We start from the raw sequence: 17,100 nt of genomic DNA on the forward strand, positions 1-17,100 counted from the left end.
ACCAGGCAGTCAGCAACAATGAAAGCTCATACGCTTTGGGGACACTTCCCCTACTGCCGAACAACAGGCCGTAAGCACTTTATGCGGATTATCTCATCTAAGCCCCCTGCAAACGGGAAATCAGGATGCTCATCGTCCCCACCTTTACAGAGGAAACCAGCCACTGGAAGGTGGTGAGCACCCCGAAAGCTAGGATTTCTGTCTCTTCACTTCTGTGTAGATCTCCCAACACCCTGGTCAGCACGTGACCCACAAGCGTGCTTTAAGAAATATTGACTGTTTCTTATGAATGGATGCACGAGGTGCACAGAGCAATGAGCCCTGCCTCTTCCCACGTGGTTTCTCTCATTCCTCTCCAGACCCAAAGGTGGGACCCAAGAAGGGTGTGGAGAGAGGGCGAGAGACAAGCATGTGGGAAAGGATGTTCTCTGACCCCTCTTCCACCTTTATCAGAGAGGCCCTCTCTGACTCCCCCCTCCCCCACGGCACCTCTGGCCACAGTCTGGCCCCTGCTGTGCACTCTCAGAGTCCTCTCTACTTCCCCTTCACGGTATCTATCACTGTTGCAACCAACTACTTGTATGACTGGCTTTTCGGTGAGTCTCCCCCGCAGAGTGTGGGCTCCTCATAGGCAGGCACTGGGTCTGTCTTGTTTACCACTGTATGCCCTGACCCCAGGGCCTGGGCTTTGGATGCTACATAAATATTTACTGACTAACTCCCTGAGCTGGTCAGGGCAGAGATGGGATTTAAATCCAGGCATGTCTGACTCCCAGGGGAGCCTGGGGACTCAGGGCCCTGACCACGGGGAGGGTCTTAAAGATCGACCTGATCACTCCTTAGTGTTTAGCTCTGACTTGATCCCCAGAGTCAACCCCCTTCCCCTCCACATATGCGTAGACTCCCAGCAGCTGCCATACTGCCCGGGGCTGTCACCCCCACAGGAAGACCACAGAGCTGACTCGGGGACAAGATGGTGTGGAAAGGAACACTCTTCCACTCCCCGGTGCTGGGCAGCAATTTGCAACCTACAAAGCACTTCCACACATATGACCCACTGAATCTTCCCAGCAACCCGGGAGGCACGGCTGAGGACCCCTGTGCTATAGAAAAAACAGGCTCAGAGCAGTGATTGTGGAACTTGCCTGAAGTCACATAGGTGCAAAGTCGCAGGATTCCTAATTCCACCCTGAGCTCAAAGCCTGCTTCCCCTCCCAGCTCCTGCAGCTTTCCTTCAGCCACTCCTGAAAGCCCTGCTCCTAGAGCTGAGGTCTAATTTAAGGTTGGGAGGAACCTTAAAATCGCCAAGCCATTTGGCTTCCAAACCCTGGGCCTGGGGGAGCTGTGTTACATTCCAGATACCCAGGCCCTAGTCCAGGGGAGTCTGACTCACAGATCTGAAGGGACATCTGGGAATCTGTATTTGTAATCAGCTTCCCCATGGGTACCCTGCTCCAGTGCCACCTTGTGCTCTTCCCATTTCACAGATGAGCAAACTGAGATCCAAACAGGGAAAGGGCCTTTGCCCAAAGTCACAAAACAGCATGGGGAGAGCCCTTCTGTTGCTTATCCAGACGGTACATCCCTCTGTCCACTGTCCCTTTTTGCTCTGCAGTTCCCAGGTCTCGGCTGCTCCTCTCTGTCCTGCCCACTCCATCACTCAGGGTCCTGCTCTCTCCCAGGACAGGCTGTAGACTGTGGACTGGCTCCTCTCAGGCCAGGCTCTCTCGCCCATTGCTCTTGCAAGAGGGACTGTGGGTAACAACCTCACAAAGGAGGGAAGGGGCACAGACCCGGGCATCTCCAAGTCCCCTTTCCAACAGTATGGTTGACCCATGGCTCCTGAGAGTCTTTGAGACGCCTCCCTTACTGAGGGTGGGGCTCACCCAGCCTCCCTGCTCTGCAAACCTCCCACTTGGGGCCCCAAGGGTGTGATCTTGGCTGAAGGGAAAACTCTCCAGTCGTTGCTTCTGTTCCACCCACCCGTGAAGACCTGTGGGCATGTCCTCCTGCCAGACCTCCTGACTCTGTCCACTGCTCTCTCTTGCAGCCTCCAGGATCTGAGGGAAGCAGCTGGCTCCCCTCCCCACCACACCCAGGCGGCCATTTTCTTGGACCCCTCCCAAGGGCACCACTATCCCATGTCTGTGAACAAAGTCAAAAGGGTCCTTCTGTCTGACAGTCTGCTTCTGGGTCAGTGTGTCTGAGCCTGCCCATGGGGACACCAACCGGCTGGGAGGGGGCTGGGGGCCCCAACCTGCTGTGCACAGTGTCGGGACCCCAGGGGAGCCAGGCTGCCAGCCCCAGCTCTCACTTCCGGCCTCATGACCCTCTCTCCAGCCCGGCACACTCCTCCCCCCACACCATTTCCCTCCCAGCCTGGATTGAAGGCCCAGGGATGTCCTCAAAGGGAAAACAGTGTATCAAAGGGGCTATACCTGTGAGCCCTTCCCTAACACCTCCTTTCAGGGCCTTTATCCCCCAGGATCTGTAGCACCCCTCTCAATCTCCTTCAGCCCCCTCCCACTAGTGCCCAAAGATCTTCTTCCGACCTGACTCCAGCCCAAAATCCTACCAAAAAAGGACAATGATGAAAATAATAATAGCAGCTGTCACTTATTTGGCATTTAAATAGAGGTACAGAGCGGTTAAGTGATGCCCTTTAGGACAAACAGCCAGGACATGGAAGAGCTGGAGTCTGAATTTAGGTTTGTTGATCTCCTCCGGTGCAAACTTCTTCACTGTCCCAGAGTCGGCTCCCTCCCCTGCAGCCTCCTCCAACAGTCCCAATCCTCATCACCAGTTCTAATTTTTGATTTCTAATCTACCCCCTCCCAGCTTCTTCATCCCCTCCCACCTCAGTCATCCAAACGCACTACCCTCCCTCGCCACTAGGTGTCCCCTTAGAGCCACTGATGCCCCCAAGGGGAAGCAAGTCCCGCCTGGCCTCCTGGAGTCCTCAGGCCCCCCCGCCCCACTGTATAGCACACCCCACCCCACCCTACCCCCAGCCACACAGAGCTCCTTTGTGCAGCCCTCGCCCACCCCCTTCCTGCCCAGAGCGGGGCACCTGGCAAGCAGGTCTTCCCTAGACCTGCCCCCTGCCAGCCAGACTCCTGTCCTAGTCTTTCCTTCTGTCTCCCGAGGACTCCCCTCCTCCAGCCCCACCAGGCCNCCACCCTTCCCCTGAGAGCTCCTCGTTCCGCCCCCCCCTCCCCGCCCAGGTCTGAAGAACTCCTCCTCCTGGAAAGTTGCTGTTGGAAAGGAAGTGACTTCAGCGATTTGGCCACAAGGCTGGGCACTGCTGAGCCCGGCTCAACTGAAGGCCTGCCCAGCCCACCTCCAAAGCACAAGTGGCGCCACATGCACACGCCACCCGCAAGTGTGCACCCAGAACCCTGGACGCAGGCCTCCCCGGTGACATTCCACACCGTCCCAGCGTGCCCACGTATCACTCCAGTGTGTTCACATTCTCGGTTACACACCTCTCAGTGTGCACGAGCACCCTGCACGCATACACCACCCAGTGTGGCCCCCACCACACTCCAGGATTCCCAGTACACACTCCGAACCCTGGGCACTCACCACTCGCCTGTAGTACCCACATAGCCCTCAAATGTCCCCCAGCCCAGTCCACTTATGTAACTCCCGCATACAGAACCCTGAGTTCCTAAGGACAGAGCCCTACACACACCGGCCTTCACACAAGCCCGAGGGCTCACACACACGATGCCCCGTGCATTTACAGTTGGGTACAGAGAGCCCTGCATCCTCCCATAGCCACACCTCCCACCCTTACCATCCCAGGAAGTCCCACCCCTAGACCTCAGGCCCCAGGAATGCTCTTTTGGAAGCTGGGTGGAGTCCCCAGGCAGGCTGGGCTCTAGGGAGCTTCCTGGAGCCCGCAGGCTCCATGTGTCAGTTCAGGGAGTTGCCTGTGCAAGGCAGGGCAGCCCCACCTGGCCTCCACGGCGCTAGAGCCTGGGTGGGCTAAATCCGGCCAGGAGCAGGAAGGCAGGTCCTGCCCCCACCCCACCTCATCTTATGAGGGTGACCTAGCCTACCTGAACTACACAGGTCCTCTTGGCACCTTACCTTGGCCTCCCAACTCTCTGCTTCCACGACTCCAGGGACAGGGGTCCTGGCGTGTGTGGGGGGGGGTCAGCAGCACACATCAGGTACTCCAGTTTCCATCTCTGCCCTGAGTTCTGGTCACTGTCACAACCCCTTTCTCTTCCCAGTTCTCTCAGGTCAACAAGGTGCCGGGAAGAATACCCAGACTAGGAGGCAGGACTCCGGGGGACTTGCTGCATAATCCATGGGCCTCAGTTCCCCTTTCTGGATAATAGGGAGTTTTGACTAAGTTGGGTTGAAATATTTTGATTGTGTAGAGGGCCTCTTTTTGGCCTAAGCTGGAAGGGGGGATTCCTGCTAAGACTGGGAAGTGAGTCCCCCTGATCCCCACTTTCTGCGAGTGGCCCAGGCACAGACCTGGCTTCCCCGTACACTGTTACCTGAGCAGGCTGTGTAGACAAGGTCTGGCTCAGCAGGAAAGGCCTGTCTTCGCCAGTGATTCCAGGGTGGTCTCTGCGGCAGCCTGAGAGTTGCCCCGAAACCGGGGCCCTCTGTACGCACTTAGCTGGGCAGGCTCTGGGGTCCAGGCCGATGGGTAGACAGGTAGGCAAGCTCCCATCTGTGGAAGAAAACACAACACCCCAGGTATAAGCATGGATCCAGGATGAGCCAGATAAAGGGACCAAGACGCTAGCCTGGATGGGGTCCACTCTCGCATACAATGAAATCACCTACAACCTCATTTCACTGGGGAACCGCGAGCCTATCCGTTGAAACCCCAGGTTCCTGTTGGGAAGCAGTCATCCTTGTACATGTATGTACGCACATGCACGAACACGAACACATATATTACAGTGGAAAGAACCTGACCTTTGGGAGCCAGACAGTCCTTGGCTCGACCCTTACCGTATGATCTTGGGCAAGTCAGTTAACCTCTCTGGCTCTCAGTTTTCTCATCTATAAAATGGGGAGATCTAATGAATGGGGGAGGAATGCTTTGGGGAGACTACATATGCTAACAGCTTACTTAGAATGCAGGTGTGAGAACTGCTGTTCAAAGACACGGTGAAGGCAGATTTCCATGCGGGGTGTATGTGCAGCTGGCCTTTACTCTTCTCCATCAGCAACTAGTTACGTCTCTTGTTTTCTTTAATAACCATGGCCCTTCTCACCACCCTCCTGCTTCCTGCCCATTTGTCTGCCTCCCTGAGGTCTGTACTGGAGCCCAGAGGGGGTCTGGGAACCAGGCCTCATGGACCGCTTACGGGCTCTGGTTGCCTGGGAATTTGTATGTGTGGGAGCGATCGCGCCTGGATAAATGCATGCTTGTGAGCGTTCAGCTGTCTGGGTAAATACACCTGTATGTGGGCTCCTGGGTCTATTTAGCCTTCTGTACATTTCTAAACGTGTGTGTGTACATGAGTGTCTAAGAGGGTACATGCATGGGATCCTATGTTTGTTCAGTGATGGTCTATGTAGTTAGCCGTGTGTGTGTGTGTGTGTGTGTGTGAGACAGAGAGCGAGAGAGAGGGGCTGATGTGTACCTGGGTTCAGTATCTTCAGTTATACGTGTGGGTGTGTTTATCTGGGTCTATTCAGCTTTGTGTGTGTCTCCAGCTGAGCCTGTGTTTGCACGCCTGCGAGGACATGCAAGTGTGTGTCTGCCTCTGTGGCAGCACCCCGACCCCCACCGTGGCTGGGGCAGGAGTGTGCCTGTGTGCGCACGCGCTCCGCCTGGCTCTCTGCAGCTCGCCGTGTCAGGAGCTGAACTGGCTTCTGGCTGTCTCGGGGCTCTCTGGATGCGTGGGGGGGGGGCGGCTGATCCTCTGCGGTCCCTGCAGGTTTCTGGTCTCAAGGCCTGTGACTGCGGGCACTGGTGTCACTGTGGATCAGTGTTACCTCCCTTCTACCTCTGTCTTTTCCTGGGTTTTCACAGTCACGGCTGGCAGTGCGACTGGTCACAGTGTTCCTGTGGGTCTGTCTTGCTGGGGGTCACTATGCGCCTGTGTGTGGGTCCGAGCGTGTGTATGCTGTATAACCTCGTCGCCAGGTGCCTGCGTGTCAGTGGGTCCTTGGGCCCCCTCACTATGTCTGTGCCAAAATAGCTACGTGTCAGTGTCAACATGTGTGAGAGGGTCTGTGTGCCATGGTGTGCCTGGCGGCACAGCAGTGCCTCAGTGTCTGTGCGGTACCTTTGTGTGACTCCTCAGTCCGTGTGTGCGTCCGTGCGCGTGTGCACTGCATGCAAGAGACCCTTTGTGAAACAGTGTGTGTCTGTGTCACTGTGTTTGTGTGCCTGCTTCCCTCCTCCCTACCTCCTGCGTGCTCTCTCTCTCTCTCTCTCTCTCTGTAGGAGCCAGACAACTCCCCAAGCCTGGATTAGGGACAATTTATCCACAGGCAGAGAAGGAGAATTCCAACCTGCCAGAGCCTCCCTCCTCTGATCCATCCCCCCTTTCCCCGTGGTTGGGTGGGCACAGAAATGCAGCCCAGCAACTCCCAAGCCCTCAGGGAGCCCCCACCTCTGCAGCTCCCCAGAGGCCCGGGAGGGCGGAAAAGATGGAAATCTGGGTGGCCCCAGAGCCCTCCAGTGGGGGTGGACTGGCTGCCCCCCATCCAGGCCCCCACAGCTCAGCTCATCTTGGCCCTGTTCTCCTACATATGGTGGTGGTGGTTGGGGGGGGGGAGTCTGCATGGGGTCTGCCTGGCCCTGCAGGCTGGAGGGACCTCAGGAGCAAAGCTGCTCCCAGCCCTTCCACAACCTGATACTCCCCAACTGATAAACGCCAGCTCCCCGCCACCCCCTGAAATGGGAATAACTGGGGAACTTGCAACTTGTGCCCGCATAGGCTGGGGGAGATGCTGGGAGTGGGGGCAGTGTGGTGGGGGGAATGCAGCAGAGGGGGGAACAAGGGGGGCTGTGCTGGGACTAAGGCTCCCTTCACGGTGCTCCAGGCGCAAGGCAGAATCACATGTTTCCCATTAGCTGCTCTGGCCTCCTTGTTCAGGGGGTGTTGGCTGGGGGAGATTTGTTCTGGTTGCAGACACCAGCCGAGACCACACAAGAGAGAGAGAGGAAGAGAGAGAGAGAAAGAGAGGGAGAGGGAGGGAGAGAGAGAGAGAGAGAGGTTGAACCCCAGAGGGAGAGAAAAAGACACAGAGACACACAGAGGGAGAGAAGGTGAGACAGAGAGACACGAGAGACAGAGACAGGCAGTGACAGACAGAAACTGTGAGACAGGCACGCAAGAACACAAAAGCAGAGAGGCAGAGCCTGGTGATGGGGAGGGCCTGGGGGGGGCGGACAGGGAGGTGGAGACGCAGGTGGAGAGGCTGGTCAGAGGCTCGGAAGTGGGTGTCTCGAGGCTCAGAGTGCGAGTGAGACCAGGAGGGACAGAGAGGGGAGAGCAGCACGGGCCGAGGGGTGGGAGGATGACAGGGGCGAGGCACGGGGTGCACCCGGGAGAGGGGCTGGGTGAGGGCACGACGTGTGGGCAGGGGGAGTGGACGCCGCGAGCTGCAGGGCGGGGGCGGCCAGCGCACCCAGAGTCTCCCGCCTCCTGACCCTCGAGCCTCGGCGAGATAACAGGCCGAATAGTGCTGACTTGCGGTTCAGAAATCCAATATCCTCCGCGGCACACTAATCGACTACCTGAGCTCCCGGCCCGCGCCGAGCTGCCCCGATTAATCCTCCGGCTCCACAGCCTTAATTAGTTTAACAGTTTCAGGGGCAGAAGAGGCAGGGACTGGGGTCCCCCCATGCTTGCAGGGACACAGACCCCCATGGCAACCCTGCCTGGTGCCCCACCTCCCCAGTCACACCTGCTCCTGTCCCAGAGGCCCCTTGCCACATCGCCTGGAAACACTGGGTCCTTCCTTCTGGGAAACAGTCCCAAGGGTTGGCACCTGGGTCAGAAGGAAGGTCATGGGGGACTCAAACCCCCCCACCCAACCCACCACAACTGTCTCTGCGCTCAGGGCTCTGAATGCTTCCCCTGTCCAGCCCTTTGGGGCCCTGTGGTCTGCTCGGGAAGGCCCCACCAACTGTGGGCCCCATACCACTGGGCAACATGTTGTCTCTTTAGGGTGAGAGACAAGCTCCCAAGTTACTGACAACCTCCCAACAGCATGAGATAATCACACATGTCACTCCCCACAACAGCATGAGATGGGCACGTGGTGACATCTCACACATCCCCAACAGTCAGAGACAGGCGTATGGGCTGGTGACTACCCTAACAGGATGAGCTAAGTACGTAACCTGTCACTTCCCCAAAAGCGTGAGATGGGCACATCTGATACCCCCAGACAACAGGACACAGGAACACAGGTTGTCACCCTCACAACGGTGTAACGAACATGCAGCCAGGCACTCCCACACCCACTAATGGATGTGAATGCGGAGAACCTGTCTCTCTCTCTCTCTCACACACACACACACAAACACACCTTCCAGGATGAGGAAGGGACAAATGCCCCCAGCCCCACCCCATCATAGGACTCAGGGACACCACCTCACTCCTTCCCCATGAGTCCTCCTTTCAGACTACCAGATGGGCACACAACATATCACCCCCCGACTGCTTGCTTCAGACAGGTGACAACCCACCCCCACGGCTCCCCCATCACTGTCGCCAGCCTGGGTGGTGCTGTCCTCTGCCTGCAGCGGCGTCACAGCTCACAGGGCATGAATGTCACCCCGGCACTGCCAGAGCTGGGCACAGCCGCATGTTGCCCCAGCGACAAACACCACTGGCCCCAGGAGGAGGTGGGGGCGCACAGGGCTCTGGGCGTGACCTTGGTCCCTGGACACCAGGAGGGGAGGCGCTGTGGGCTCTCTCCTGGGTAACTCTGGCTGCCTGGTGCTGGGGGAGACAAGTGCTGGGAAGCAAGCTGCCCCGGGGCACGCAGACAACCTGGAAACTCGCTGCCACCCCTGCCCCATTTCTAATTGAATGTAGTCGTTATCTAGGGGCAGAAGGAGCCACGGAGGGAGGGCTGTTGTTGAGGCCAAGGCGGGTCCTATAAGACTTCTCAGAGATGGGTGGCGGGGAGGGGGATTGAGGGGTGTGGTTGCCATGCCCTTAGGCCCCAGGACTAAGAGGGTGTGCGATGACAGCTTCAGACCTGCACTGCTGGGGAGCCCCTGGTCCTTATGAAGGCCCCCTCTCCAAATTCAGGCCACAGAGGCTGACAAGGAGGCCAAAGTCCAGGGGCATGACTCACCCAGGGAACGGGCCCAGCCTGCTGGCCAGAGAGTGAGGGAGGCCAGGAGCCAAGGGGCCTGGGTTCAAGTCTGAGCTCCTCCCAGGCCAAGCTGAGTGACCTTGGAGCAGAAGCTCGGTTTCTATGGCTTATGGGGAGGGGGAAGGGGCGGTGGCGAGGGAAGTGCCAGATAGAAGCTGAGGCTGGACACCAGCAAGCCGAGCACTGGGGGCCATGGGAAGGCTACAGCAGCCCGGTCCCTGGCTCCATGCTGCCTCACAGGAACCTCAGCTTTCTGTACCTCAGTTTCCTCAGCTGCAAAGTGGGGATGATGTCAGCCTCATGAGACAATGTGACATGAAGTGGGCAGGTGCTCAAAAAATGGGAGATCCTCCCTGAGGAGGGGAAAATAGAGAGGGTGAGAGACTTGTCCAAGCCACAGGGCAAGTTAGTATCACCTGAACTTGGCCTCTAGCTCCGGGTTTCCCACCTGGAGCTGCTTCTGTAAGACTGCCTGGAGATCAGTAATGAGTTGGGGGCGGGGGGGTAAAGGGAGGATGTTGGGGTGCTGTTGGTTACACAGCTGCCCTACTCTCCTGTGAAGACCAAGGGAACTGATGGGAGTCTGCCATGTATCCTGACCTTTACCTAAACCCCACTTGGCTCATCTTCAAACACTGGACCAGAGGGCCAGCTCTAAGAGAGGGAGGCAGCCCACGATCCAGCCCCCCATGACCAGCGCCTGTATCTGGTGCTTAGAAGGATTGGGGTAACTGGGATGTCAGTGTCCAGAGCCCGCCCATCGTACAGGAGTCCAGAGAGGGACAGGCCTAGCCTGAGGTCACACAGCATGACAGCAGCAGAGCCCAGAGGCCCGGCCAGGGACAGTCTCAGAGCAGAGTCCCTCTCGCCCCTGGGGATGGCTGGAGCTGGGGAGCCCTGGGGGACTGAGCGAAACGTGGCGACAGATGGCCTGCCGAGGCAGCGGCGATCTGGGCGGCTGGCAGGCATGCTCGCTCCCGCGCAGGGAAGCGGCTAATTTTAGCTGAGGCCTCGATGCCAGCTTTGTTCCCCCCACCCACCCACCGAGGGGGCCCAGCATGCCTTGCGTGCAACCCGCCTCCCCCAGGCACCCCTACTCCCCCGCCTGGCCCCTTGGTGAGTAGTGCCCGGACCCCAGGGTCCTAGAACTGTCTGCCTGACCAGGTCTCATCACATCCGGAGGCAAGGGCTAGGTCTTGGAGGCCTGGCACCCCCCACCCCAGGGCCTTTTTCCCATGACTCCAAGTTCATTCCTTGAAGAGGGGCGGTAGGGAGGAGGGCTAGAGGCCACTACCCAGACTGGGAGGGAGGGCCTAATAGCAGGGTCTGGTACTCCTGGGGGGTGGGGGGTAGGGAGTGAGGGGGAGGCGAGACACTGTCCTCCACTCCATACTTAAGGGGACCAGACCCATATTCTACCCCTGCCCTGAGAAAGATTCTTCTGTGCTGCAGCTCTCCTGGTGTTGGTGAGCAAGGGGGCAGCAGTGCCTCTACCCCTTCCCTGTTCTGCATAACTTTAACTCTGTTCCAGGAACTCAAAGTATTTTAAAGAAGTCAGAGACAGAGCAAAGGTAGTACCCTTGTGTCATGGGGGAAACTGAGGCACAGTCAGAGACAGCCATCAATGTAGCAGGGGAGGAGACCAATCCCAGGAATCTGTGAGACCTAGACATGCTCTTCTTTGAGTTCTTATAGCGAGGGGGCTTCTGGGGCCAGCTCAGGCCCTAGAACTGCCCTCTGCCCTGACCTGGGCTGGTAGAAGGTCGACTAGATAGACTGGAGTCTGTGCTCTAAAACCCCGGAAAGGGAGGGCTGGGACTCTTGGCTTCTGGCACCCCACCTCCTATAGGTTCTCTGACCTTAGAACCTCCCCTCCCCATCTCAGATTCAACTACAGGTGCCCAATGGGGTGCCAGCATATCTGGCCCCTATCTGAAAGGAAAATCCTTTGGGGGGGACTCTGGAGGGTCCCCATCCCTGTTCCAAACCTGGGGCCGTGAAGAAATCGCTACATGGAAAATAGAGGAAGACAACTTGAAAGAAATCTATGTATTTAGAGGAGAGAGTCAGAAGAGAAAGACAGGGAGGGCAAAAGGAAGGCAGGGGATCCGATTCAGGAAGAGAGAGACAGAAGAAGAGTGTGGGGGCAAGAGACACAGGGCAGAATGAGGCTTAAAGAGAAGATGGGGAGGGAAAGGATGAGAGAGAGAGAGAGGAGGGAGAGAGGATAGGATGCTGGAGGAAGGAACACAGCAAGAGACTCAGAAGAGAGGGACAGAGGAGGAAGAAAAAGACAAAGACACAGAGAGACAGGCAGGATGAGGCAGAGACAAAGACAGAGAGAGAGGGAGAAAGAGAGCAAGATCCACACAGAGGGGAAGAGATGGAGAAGGAGCCTGCCACAGACAGGGCAAGGCACAGAGAACTAAGGACACCACAGGGAGCTGGAGACAGACAGGGATTGACACACCCAGAGACCAACAGAGACAGTCGAAGAGGGTGAGACACACTCAGAGAATGGGGCGGGAGGAAGGGGGAGACACTAAGTGATAGAGCGTGTGGGAGGGGGGTGGGGGGGACAGCACAGAGTGAGGAGGGAGGGGGCATGAGGAGGGGGGAGATGTCGTTGCTGGAGCTGGGGGGGGACAGAGGACAGAAATGGAATGTGGTTCTGGGCATGAGGCTCACAGATGCATCGGCTCCGGTTTCAGCTGGGGCAGTTGGCTGCTGGGGGGGGGGGGGGGGGGAGGAAAGAGCAGAGCTGGTGAGGGAGGGGGGCCTGTTGCCATGGCTGCAGGCACGGCAGGGGCACAGCCGGCAGGGGCACAGTCGGCTGGCACTTGGAGTTCTGGGCATGGTAGGGGGCTGACTGAGGGGAAAGGGGGGGGGGCGATGAAGAAGCTTCGCCTCTGCCCTCTGGGCTCAACCAGGAAGAAAGTTTCCAGAGACAGGATGGGAGATGTTGGGGCCGAGGAGGGCTCCAGGCCCTGCTCCACCCCATGCAGGCTGCCAGGGGGACCCCTCTCCACAGGTCACCTGTGGGCATCCCAGGTTCCCCGCCCGTGCTTCGGGCTAGCCCCTGGGGACCCACCGGCTCCATCCCCTCCAGTCCAGCTGAAGATCCCGCATGCTGCTGCTGCTGTTTTTGCTTGCAGGGGAGCAGCAAGATTGTGAATTCAGGATCTGTAATCCTAACGCAGAGCCCAGGCCTACCGGGCTCCAGTTGCCAAGGCGACGGAGGGTCAGAGGGCAGCGCGGGGCGCCCGCTCCTCCAAGTCAGAATCCCAATTGTTAAAGCCCAAGAATAAACAGCTGAAGCGGCCGTGGGGGGGCTGGGAGGGGGGCTGAGGTCTGCATCGGCTCAGTGTGGTGTTGTCAAGCGAGATGTCACTAATTGTCTGAAGGAACGGGCTGAGGCAGCTCTTAACTGCTTCTGTGCCACCGGAGACACCTTGGCTGCCTGGCCCCATCCCCCGGGCCTCCCAGCATTCCACTGGGCCAGCTTGGTGCTGGGAGTGCTGGCCCAGCATAATCTCTGCCTCTCCTGCATTGAACCCCCACATACTTTGGCTCCCAACACTCCTCTTTGCCCAACTTGGAACCTCCCACCTGCAAGCTAAATCCTTATGTCCCCAGAACCAGTACCCCCCAATTACTGGGGCCCCCAAGACAGCAGAACTACCCGCTTGGCCTGCAGAAGCCCTCCCAGCTCCCCCAGCATCTCCACTTTTGCCCCCCCCCAAGAAGTCAGGGGTTCTGGTATAAGGTCCACAGACTGCAGAGGAGAGCAGACTCGGGGCTCCTCTGACCTTTGGGGTCCAGGCAATGGCCCACCTAGAGGAAAAAGGAAGGTCTAGGGCATCTTTCTGTGCAGCTTCTGACTCAGCCACACGCCAGAACCCAAGACGTGAACGGGGCCAGGAAACCCCATTTCTGGTTTTGGGTGTTCTATACCTACTTGCAGTGTGACTTTTGGGTACTCTTCCTCTGCGGCCTGCCTCGTCTGTCTTCCATGCTAAACATCTGGTAGTGCCTATTCTAAGCCAGGCTGTGTCTGGAACCCCTGCCCAGAGGAACTCCCAATCCGGTGGGTGGGAAAGGCTCTCATACAAAGTAGAAAACAATCTGAGATCCATCAGGTAAGATATTCCATGAAAAACACGGAGCAGATTGGTACACAGTAAACTGAACAGTGGACTACAACTAGTTAGTAGCAGTAGTATTAGCACCCCGTTATCGCAGAGGGTCACTGAAAGGGTGCAGGTAATCAGGAAAAAGACGGGGGAGGGCAGGGAGGCCGGTTCTGGAAAGCTTTCCTGCAGAAAGCGGTACCTGGTTAAGATTTGGACAGGTGAGCAAGAAGGTAAGGTGCTCCAAAAGAGAGTTCTTGTGAGGTCCTTCAAGGGGAGCTGAACTCTAAGGTCTCAGGGTCGCCTGTTCAGCCCCTCCCAGAGCAGGAAGGAGGCGGCCTTCTGTGGTCTCCCCGCCCCACAAGCCCGCCCTGCCTCCTCCTCCACCCACCGCAACTCGGGATAGCAGGAGATTGGTGCTGGGGGGTGGGGGCGCCCATCGGGAAGGCTCCCGGAGATTGGTAGCACCTGGAGTGATGTCACGAGGGGCGGGGTCAGGGCTTCGAGCACTCCCCTTGCCCCAGGTCCCAGACCCCTGCCCCAGGCCCGAAGCGCGGTCCCCAGGAGGGGGCGCTCAGGCCACCTGGGCGTCCCCCCCATCAGGTGGCGGGCGGGGCTGGGGCGCTGTCCGTGGGCGGGGAGCTGGGCGCGGAAACAGGGGATCCCCCAGAGAGGGCCCAGCCCAGCTCCAGGCTGGATGCGTACAAAAGGCGACTTGTTCTTTCTTGGGATGCCTGCGCCTTCTCAAACATACCTACGGCCACACTCTGGGGACAGCTACACCCACACATTGCTGCACAAAGCCTGCCAGGGTGGGGAGTAGGGGGCTGTCGCCAGCCCAAGAGGTCAGCTTTAAGAACCTTGCCCCAACCACTCTTTGCCACAGGCTCAGCACCATTCATCTTACCCCATCCCACCCCAAGTGACCTGGATACTCCCACAGTTTCACCCGCAGCTCTGGGGACACTGATCCAATCACATTCTCACAATTACCCTCTCTCGCAGACCATCTGTAGCTCACCAACTCTTTCCTGCTCTAGAGTCAGACCTCACCCTTCAGTAGGGTCACCACACTGAGTGTGACCATAGCACACAATGAAACCCATTAAGGTTCCTTTTTACTGAGCACTTATTCTGTGCCAATCCTTACAATTACCCTTTTGTGGGGAGTGGTATTAGTCTCATTTTGTGGATGGGGAAACTGAGGTTGATGTTAACTAGCTTGCCTAAAGCAGAAGCAAGGATTTGAACCCAAATCAAACTCGACTTCAGGGCCCCTGTTGTCTGTATTGTTTCTGCCAATCATCCCACCACCTTACACTCTTAACACCCCACCACACACACACACACACACACACACACACACACACACACACACACACAGTCAGAGTGAAGGTGTAATTCTCCACCCCAAACACATGTCAATGTCACAGTCTAGGATCAGGCAGTTTCTCTCACTCCTCAGACAGCGTATGTGTGCTGAGGGGGGAGAGTCTCCTACCTCTAAGCTTCGCATCTCCAAGGCTGGCCGTCAGTCGTTATAAATGGGGCACCGAGTGAGAGCCGGGCCAGAACAGGCTACCTCTAACCTTTCCAGCAGGCTCACCTCCACCTCCCCTGACCCCAGGATGACAAAGCACTGCCAGACTGGCTGGGGCACCAGGCCTGCAGCTCTCCCTGACCCCTTGGGCTAAGATCCTCCCCTAGCCCCCAACCCCTGCTGAGAACAAGTCGAAACAAACTCCTTCCTGGGGATGTCAAAGCACCTTTCCTGGGGGAGGCGGCTCTGTGATCCCCTGAGCCTGGCTAGGGAGAAGGATCAGGTTACTCTTTCCCCAGCTGTGCTTGGACTCCTTGGGGCTGACCTTTCACCTCATCCAGGCCAGGACCCAAAGGGGGCCAAGTGCAGCCCTCACCTCCTGTTAACCCTCTGCATTCCTTATTTTTTCATGGGGGGGGGGTGGGGAGCCTGCCAGGACCCAGAGGGTCTCAGGAAGCCCCGCTGAGCATGCCAACCTTTCCTCACCCTCCCATCCTGGGGTCCGGTTTCCCAGAGAGCTTGACAGAATGCTCCTCCCTGCCCCCTGCCCAAGCTGCCCTGCCCTGCCAGGATCAGATACCTCCCTCAGCCTAAGCAGCTGAAAATGACCTGGGCTATTTTCGCTCTGGGATCGCGTTGCAAACTCCCCCTTGAGCTGGCAGCTTCCCACATCCCTCCAGACCATTGCCCCTCACTCCTCAGCCCTAACCCAGAGCCACTGACTTTAGAGGACAGGAAGACTTTTAAAGACTACAGGCCTAAGCCCCTCCACTGGGGAGACTGAGGCCATGGGGAGTCAGGCACAGGGCTGGGCAGAGAACCAGGCTTCCTGGGGCTCCGCCCAGGTCTCTTTCTACTGTCTAGCACAGCCTGCTCTGTACCCTAGATCTCAGAGCCTCTGACCCAGCCAAAAACCCAGCCGACCTCCTCCAAGCACCGGAAAGTCACACTGGAGGCTACCCACAAGTCTCTGGGCCGCCCTGCATGTCAGAAACCGCTTCTGCCACACTCTCCTCTTTGTTTAGAACTGGGACCAGGTCTGTACCTGTATCACAGCTATGTGGATCACGGGAATGTTTTGGCAGGTGCAAACTGTATAGAAAGACAGGGAGACTGAGGCCTAGAGGAATGGGAGGTAGATTCAGGCTTCCTGGGGTTTATATTGCACAATACTTCCATGTTCCCAGCAGCCCCTCGGCTCCAGCTTCTTGGTACCCCCTTTTCTATTCCTACCAACCCAGCCCCCTCCAGGCCCCTGCCCCTCCACCTCAAGCCCCAGTCCTCCTGGGCAGGAATGTGACTGGTCAGGTCTGAGCTGACCACATGAGTGGCTATAAGGCGACAGACCCCCCATCCTCCCATCCCCCCAGCCTGGGGGAGCTCACATACCAAGGCAAGGTTGGGGGGGGGCTGCAGCTGCTTTAACCCTTTGCAGCCAGGCTTTCAGGGTGAAAAAGAGAGGTAACTTTACTTCCAATGGCCACTCCCATTTGAGTTCTGCGGGGCACTGAGGTGGGGGGGGATCATGCAGGCAGAACTGACTTCACTGAGGGGGTGGAATGAGGGCATTTGCCCTGCTAGTCCCTGTTCAGAAAAATTATCCCTTGCCACCCCAACTGTTTAATCTCATCTCCCCTGACATTTGGAAAAACAGGAGCTGGTGCTGAGGAGAGAGAAGGAAAGAACAAATCATGAACCCCAACCTCAGGAGCCCCTAGTCTGATGGGAGAAATACAACCCTGCCCCGGGGAGTCTGATGGGGGAGACTAGGCACAGAGGTTGGGACAAAGAGCTGTGAGCAGAGAAGAGCATGTTGCTGGGCAGAAGTGGGAGGAAGCCAGGGCAGGAGCAGAACAAGCCAGGTGGGGTCAGATCAGGCAGGCTTCCCGGAGGCCCCTCGGCCCACACCCCTCCCCCCAGGCTCTGGAATCTCGGGGGTCAGGGCTGAGGGACAGCCCCGCCCCCTGCTCCCCTCGGGCTCAGGAATTCCACCAGCCAAGGGGGGGGCAGCTGCTTCGGCCTCAGTCCAAGTTGGCTCCCACTGGACCGGGAACTGCAGCTCCTCCTCGGGGCCCCCCACCCCCACCCAAGCCCCTGGCCTGGCCCCCA

The 17,100-nt window shown here is 57.9% G+C and overlaps 1 protein-coding gene across 2 annotated transcripts in view; it reads right to left on the reverse strand.

Annotated features, from left to right (window-relative positions):
* The window catches only part of AHDC1 (AT-hook DNA binding motif containing 1), a 36,981-nt gene that overhangs the window by 16,080 nt on the left and 3,801 nt on the right, over positions 1 to 17,100 (reverse strand). For both annotated transcript variants that reach the window (XM_002913320.4, XM_034647499.1), the window contains exon 2: positions 4,515 to 4,693. The gene's annotated coding sequence lies outside the window, so the exon portion shown is untranslated. The remainder of the gene's footprint in view (positions 1 to 4,514; positions 4,694 to 17,100) is intronic.

Source organism: Ailuropoda melanoleuca, chromosome 2 (genome assembly GCF_002007445.2).
Source record: "Ailuropoda melanoleuca isolate Jingjing chromosome 2, ASM200744v2, whole genome shotgun sequence".
In the NCBI taxonomy this organism is placed as follows: Eukaryota; Metazoa; Chordata; class Mammalia; order Carnivora; family Ursidae; genus Ailuropoda; species Ailuropoda melanoleuca.